The sequence below is a fragment of the Triticum aestivum genome, chromosome 3B (assembly GCF_018294505.1).
Source record: "Triticum aestivum cultivar Chinese Spring chromosome 3B, IWGSC CS RefSeq v2.1, whole genome shotgun sequence".
NCBI lineage: Eukaryota > Viridiplantae > Streptophyta > Magnoliopsida > Poales > Poaceae > Triticum > Triticum aestivum.
In genome coordinates this window covers 689,275,267-689,280,959 of record NC_057801.1, presented here as the reverse complement: position 1 = coordinate 689,280,959, position 5,693 = coordinate 689,275,267, and the positions used below count along the sequence as shown (strand labels likewise).

Sequence of the window (5,693 nt, the reverse complement as noted above, 5' to 3'; positions counted from 1 at the left end):
GCACGTGTACACTTACTAGTGTAAGCAATGTATACAATGTTCATTACCCAAGAAGGCAGAGCCGCAGAGGTTGTTTCAGCTGACCACATGACAACTTTTGCTTCTGAAATATTGACACAAGTCGTTCGCCACATAGCTTTCCCGGTATGCAACTGCGATGAAAATGAGATAGAATCTGGGTGAAGACAATGTGTAATACACACTGAATCTGGGTTCGCCACATAGCAGTTTACTTCTGCTGTCCAGATAACAGCTTTTATTACCTACTTAACCGCTGACACTACTCGATCGTGTATATGGTGCTTACGCTCCACGATCCACGTATCTTTCCCCGTATGAGCTAAAAACTGTGAATCTGTGATACAAAATGGCATAAAATCTGCGTGAAGACGTGAAGTCCGCGGCATGCAGTATGTAATGCTACTATTACAGTATCAAGTATCTGTCGTATCCCTATCAAATCTAGTCTTTCCTTATTAGCACCTCGATCTACTCCTGGATGTTGGTAGACGCCGCCGAGCTCTGGTCCGTCTCGGTCACGGCGGAGAAGACTTCCTCCCCAGCCGCCGCAGGTGGCGCCACCGCGATGTTGACGCCGAAAATCCTAAAGACGCCCGGCGCGACCGGCGCTGGCGCCGGCTCGGATCCTCCCGACAATGCCGGCGAGATAATGCCAGGCTGCGCTACTTCCGTGGCGGCTGTTGCGGGCGGGGACAGGGACAGGGACAGCGCGAGCTCATCGGGCCCGTCCGCGGGCGGGGACAGGGACAGCGCGAGCCCGTCGGGCGGGGACGCGCTGGTCGACGTCTCGGGGGACGCCTGGGCGGAGAAGAGCGCTGCCGCGAGCTCTCGCGCCGACACGGGAGCCTCGACGCGGCGCCTCCTCGCGATCACCTTGCCATCGTAGTGCATCCTCATGTGCCCGCCGAGCTGCACGCCCGAGTTGAACACCTTGGAGCAGTGCTTGCACGGGTGCAGCTTCGCCGGCCTGGCGCTCGCCAGGCACGGGTTCAGCCCCGCGGCCGCTGCCGCCGCGGCGGCCTCGTTGTTCTTTCTCATCTTGTGGGCGGCCATGTGGCCGCCGAGCCCCTGGTGCGAGTCGAATCGCTGGTAGCACCCTTCCTCCTTGCAGACCCACCGGCCTTGCTCGTCCCGTGAAGTCGGCGACGGCGCCGCCCGCCGAACGTGACGCGCGACGGCCTGAGGGGGCGAGGCGAAGAGTTGCGGAGGCGCCGCCCCTGCGAGGTGGCCTTGGGCGAGGGCTGGCTGAGGTTGGGCGACGACGGCCTGAGGCGCGGCGGGCTGGTGCCCGGCGCCGCATTGCGGTGAACAGGATGGGTGCACGGCGACCTGGTTGGGAGGATTGTCCGCTGCAAGAACGATGGCCGTGGATGGAGGATTCGGCTCGGCGCTGCTGGTGCTGCTCGCGAACGCGATGGGCGTGGCGTCGATCACGGGCTCCGCGACCGCAGTAGTCATGGACGCGGAGTCGCCCACTCCTTCCTCCTCCTCCTCCTCCTGAGGGTAAACGGACCTGCCACCGACGTAGCCCCGCTTGCCGGTGACGGCCCATCCACCGCTGACGACGATTCCCTGGCGGCCGCCGCCGTGCGGATGGTGGACGCGCATGTGGCCGTGCACCGCGCTGCCGCTCGCGAACTCCCTTCGGCAGATGGGGCAGGGGAAGCCCGGCTCCCGCGCCAGGCCCTCGTCGTCGGCGTCCATGTCGCTGACGGTGCCGTCCGAGTCGCGCTCGCGCGAGGGCGTGGGCGACGGCAGGGCGTCCCCGTCGAGGATGTCCTCGAGGCGGCGCACCTTGATCTCCGGGCGGCCGCCGTCGTCGTCGTCCGCGACGAACTCGCCCTCCTCGAGGTCGGGGCGGGGCCGGCGGCGGCGGCCGGGGCGGGCTTGATCGGCCAGATCGGTCCCCATCGATCAATCGAGCGAGCGCGGACGAGCCTTAGCGGCGGCGCAGGCGCGGTCGCTTGCTAGGGTTTTGGTTGCGGCGGCCGGTGTGGGTGAGGGGATGGGAAGGGGCGGAGATCGATCGATCTGATCGCGCTCCGCTTCGCGGGAGTCGAGTCGGCTGGCGTTGCGTTCGCTTGTGTTGTGGGTGGGCAGGACGGCAGTGGGCTGTGCGTTTATATGGCGCGGGACGGGAGCGAGCGACGCCGTGCGCGCGCTGGAGTGCGTGTGGACTGGACCCACAGAGCGAACAGGGGTCGTCCGACGACTGCGGAAACAGCATCCGGGCGTCGGTTGGGATTTCGCCGTATCTCAGGTTTCTTTCTGTTTCTGCGCGCGGCGATTGCTTGGGAAAGGAGGCAAGTGGTGCCAGTGCATACGGGTAGGAAATCTCCGGTGATGATCGTTTGACATTCTATCTCTAGCGGATCATGCTCCTCTAGCGTTGCTGCGTTTTTTTTCTTTCCTTTTTGCGGGAAATTCAGGCAGCACACAGGAAACATCCTAAAACAAGAACCGATCCAGCCTCCGGACGCCCACAGAGCTCAGGGAGATCCGCCCGTCCGTTTCGTTTGTTTGATGCGATCCGGACTATCGGATCAAGCCACTGGAGAGAGCCCCAGCCGTTGGATCGAACCCTAGGCACTCTAGGAATGAATAGTTTCCTCTCCTTCATGCCACCACACGTAATTCCCTTGCCCTACTGAGGGCATTTTCGTCATTTCACGCATAGACGTATAAAAGGCAGTGGCTCCCATAGAGAAAACCTAGCCTTGCTCCTCCCGCACTCGCGCCGCCCCTCTCCTCTTCCTCCCGCCTCACCTCTCTCTCTCCCCTTCGAAACCCTAGCCTCCCCCTCATGCCCACTCCTTTCTTCCCCAACCCCTCCCACGAAAACCCTAGCCGCCTTTTCAGCCCGCGCCACGGTCGCCTTCAATGGCCTGCCACTCGCGCCGCCGCTTCCCCGTCAAGCTCGCGCGTCACGCCTCGGGAGAAGAGGAAGCCCACGCCGCTGTTCCCGACGGAGCGCGCCGTCGCGCCTTCGACGGAAGGAGGCCAGACGGATCGCGCCACCGCCGCCGCCACTCATTCGCGCCTCCTCCTCTCCACCGGATCGCGACCGACCCTTCCTTGTGCCAGCCCCTCGTGGCCATGAAGGGTGGCCGAGCCACCGAGAGTGGCGGCGGTGGCCTGCTGCGGCTCCCTCTTCTTCCTCGTCGGCGGTGGCCTACACTTAATGATTCTAAGTTTCTAACATAAAATAAAAGTATTACACTGTCAGACGAAAAAATTCAGAACCTCGGTAGTTGTCGATGAGTCGAACCCATTTTAGAATTACATTTCTACACCTAATCTCTGGGAGAAGTCAACGTAGTACATACATATTACTAAGGTTCTTCTTGAATATGCAACAAACAGATAGTTCAGACATGCTCGACATTGTTGTAGACTACATCAAAGTACTGAGGACCAAATTGAGGTATCCTCCACAGAGATACAACCGTGTTACATAGCACACACTTCCAGTAGGCCTTGCTAACAATATCATTTTGCACTGCATGTTAACATGTTTTCTTAATTTTGTACACAAGTATAAACTGACTAGGTAACGTCATATTTATTACTAGAATGAAAGGGAGTAACTTATTCATCCTTAAATGGAATCATGCAGAAACTAAAACAGGACCAAGGAAACTGCTCCTGCTCAGCCGATCAGAAGTGCTGACGCCGCAGAACTAGATATGCGAGGTTATGTTTGCACCAGTGTGATTAGCAAGACCAAGTCTTGCTCATGAGATAAGTTGTAAATGTCCTTCGCATTGCGTTTCAAGTAGTCTACATGCTCATCTTCTCCTTCCTTGGTTGTACTATGGTTTAGCTTCAATGGCTTCAAGACTAGGAGGTGACAAGTAGAATGTTGTAATTTAAGTATTAAGGCATTACCAATCTTTCATTTCAATGCAAGTTGGATTGCTTCTGCTTATCATCATTTTGCCTGGTAAAATTATTGTAGGGATCCTCTGCCTTGAGTCCATTTCTGGCTATCAAAGTTCATTTTTCTGGATTGCTAGACTTAGCACGAAGTGATATGTCCTGGCACAAAATATGTACCTCCTGCCTACTCCCCCCAAAAAAATTTGGACCCAATGAGTTCTTCCAAATTTTCAACCGTAAAACATTCATGTTAACCTTATTCGCCAATTCACTTGTAAGTTGATCTCTCCAGGTTGCAGGCACACATTATAACCAGGTTACTCTCAGTGCCTCCTTTTGTTAATAGGTAGCTATATGCAAGGTACCTATGTAAAATTTCTTGATCATTTTGATATTTGGGCTCAAGATTTCTAATTTTTCTTTGTGATCATGGTTTCTACTTTCTAGATATATTTGCACTCGTTGGCAGTACTAAAGACAGTTTGCGAAAGTCAAGTGTGTTAAACCGTAAAGATTAGACCAATGGATATCAGAAAAAAAGAGTTCGGCCAGGTATTTCATCATCTTGTGTTACACTATCATGTGTGTTCACCTCTATGGTGTATATTCACTTTACATTCGTCCACGATGAAACTCCATAGATATTTGGTATGCACATATCTGTAACTGCAAACCAATTTGTTTCCTACAACCTCTCTTTGCATTACAACTTCAAAATAGATAGGATGTGTTATGATTACAGTTAGGATTTAGTATTGACTGAGTGGGTACGGCAAATGCGACAACAATGAGTAGTATCACCCTTTTTGGCTTTTTATGTCATGTTGATTACATATGATCATTACATTCTCTGGCAGGAGACCTTGCACCAGGCATGCCACCCAACCTAGCGAGCCTTGCGACTGCCAAAATCTATTTGTCTTTGTCCTTAGCCAGACCTGCTTTCTTAACTGGTATTAACTTGCATAGTAGTTTTGTTTAGCTTGTAGTTTTAGCTTCCTCCAATATTTGCTCTGATTAGGTTAGTTTCTAACAAATATATAGATGTGCTTATATTATGTGTATTTTCTTTGGCCAAAATTTGGAGGAAGAAATCATCTTTCTGATAAACTGTTTCTTGCGCAGTCACAGTGCTTAAAAATATTGTTCTTGATATATAGTATGTAGGCCCATGATTCATTTGGTTCAACATATAGCCCTCTGTTTCATCTGCAGAACAATCACAATCTACTTGCTCACTGAACCCTCTGTTGCTTTATGTGTGCAACCATTTATTTTAGGTGATGCTTCATGCCTCATATGATAAATTGCCGAGACAACCAACATATAACCGGTAGGTTTGTGTTTCCTGGTCTTACCTTGATCTTCTGAATATATATATTGCTTGTCCCTATTTGGCTAATCATGTGCATGGTCATTCCATTCATATGTTTTATGAGTTGCCTTCCGCTTCTCGCTGGCCTTTTCTATTCACTACTCAAAAAAGTGGAGCACTATGTAGCCATTTCATTACAATTTTTTTGCCACCTCCGTTGTTCGCACTACTAAAATATTTTAGACTTTATGGGCCTTCAGACTGTCATGGCTGCAACTGTAGTTTTCATTGTTAGTAAAATTACTTATACTATTGAAATATTTTGGTTCTCTATAGATATCAACTCTCATTGTGTGACTGAATTAGACTCTTGGCATGAACTACCATATTGTGGTTCTGTACTAAAATAAAATCTACTCTAATCTAAGCTCTAAGACTATATGAACTACCATATTTTCTCATTTGTTGGCTACAGTAA

General features: G+C 51.9%; 1 long non-coding RNA gene across 2 annotated transcripts in view; it reads left to right on the top strand.

The window, feature by feature from the left end:
• Positions 1–2,763: 2,763 nt before the first annotated feature.
• LOC123066081 (uncharacterized) overlaps positions 2,764–5,693 on the top strand; it is a 4,372-nt gene continuing 1,442 nt past the window's right edge. Inside the window, exons 1-4 of one of the 2 annotated variants that reach the window (XR_006431222.1) lie at positions 2,764–4,073; positions 4,193–4,261; positions 4,348–4,452; positions 5,181–5,233. This is a non-coding gene — a long non-coding RNA (uncharacterized lncRNA). Of the gene's footprint in view, positions 4,262–4,347; positions 4,453–5,180; positions 5,234–5,693 lie in introns of both variants that reach the window. The other variant, XR_006431221.1, reaches the window with a different exon arrangement.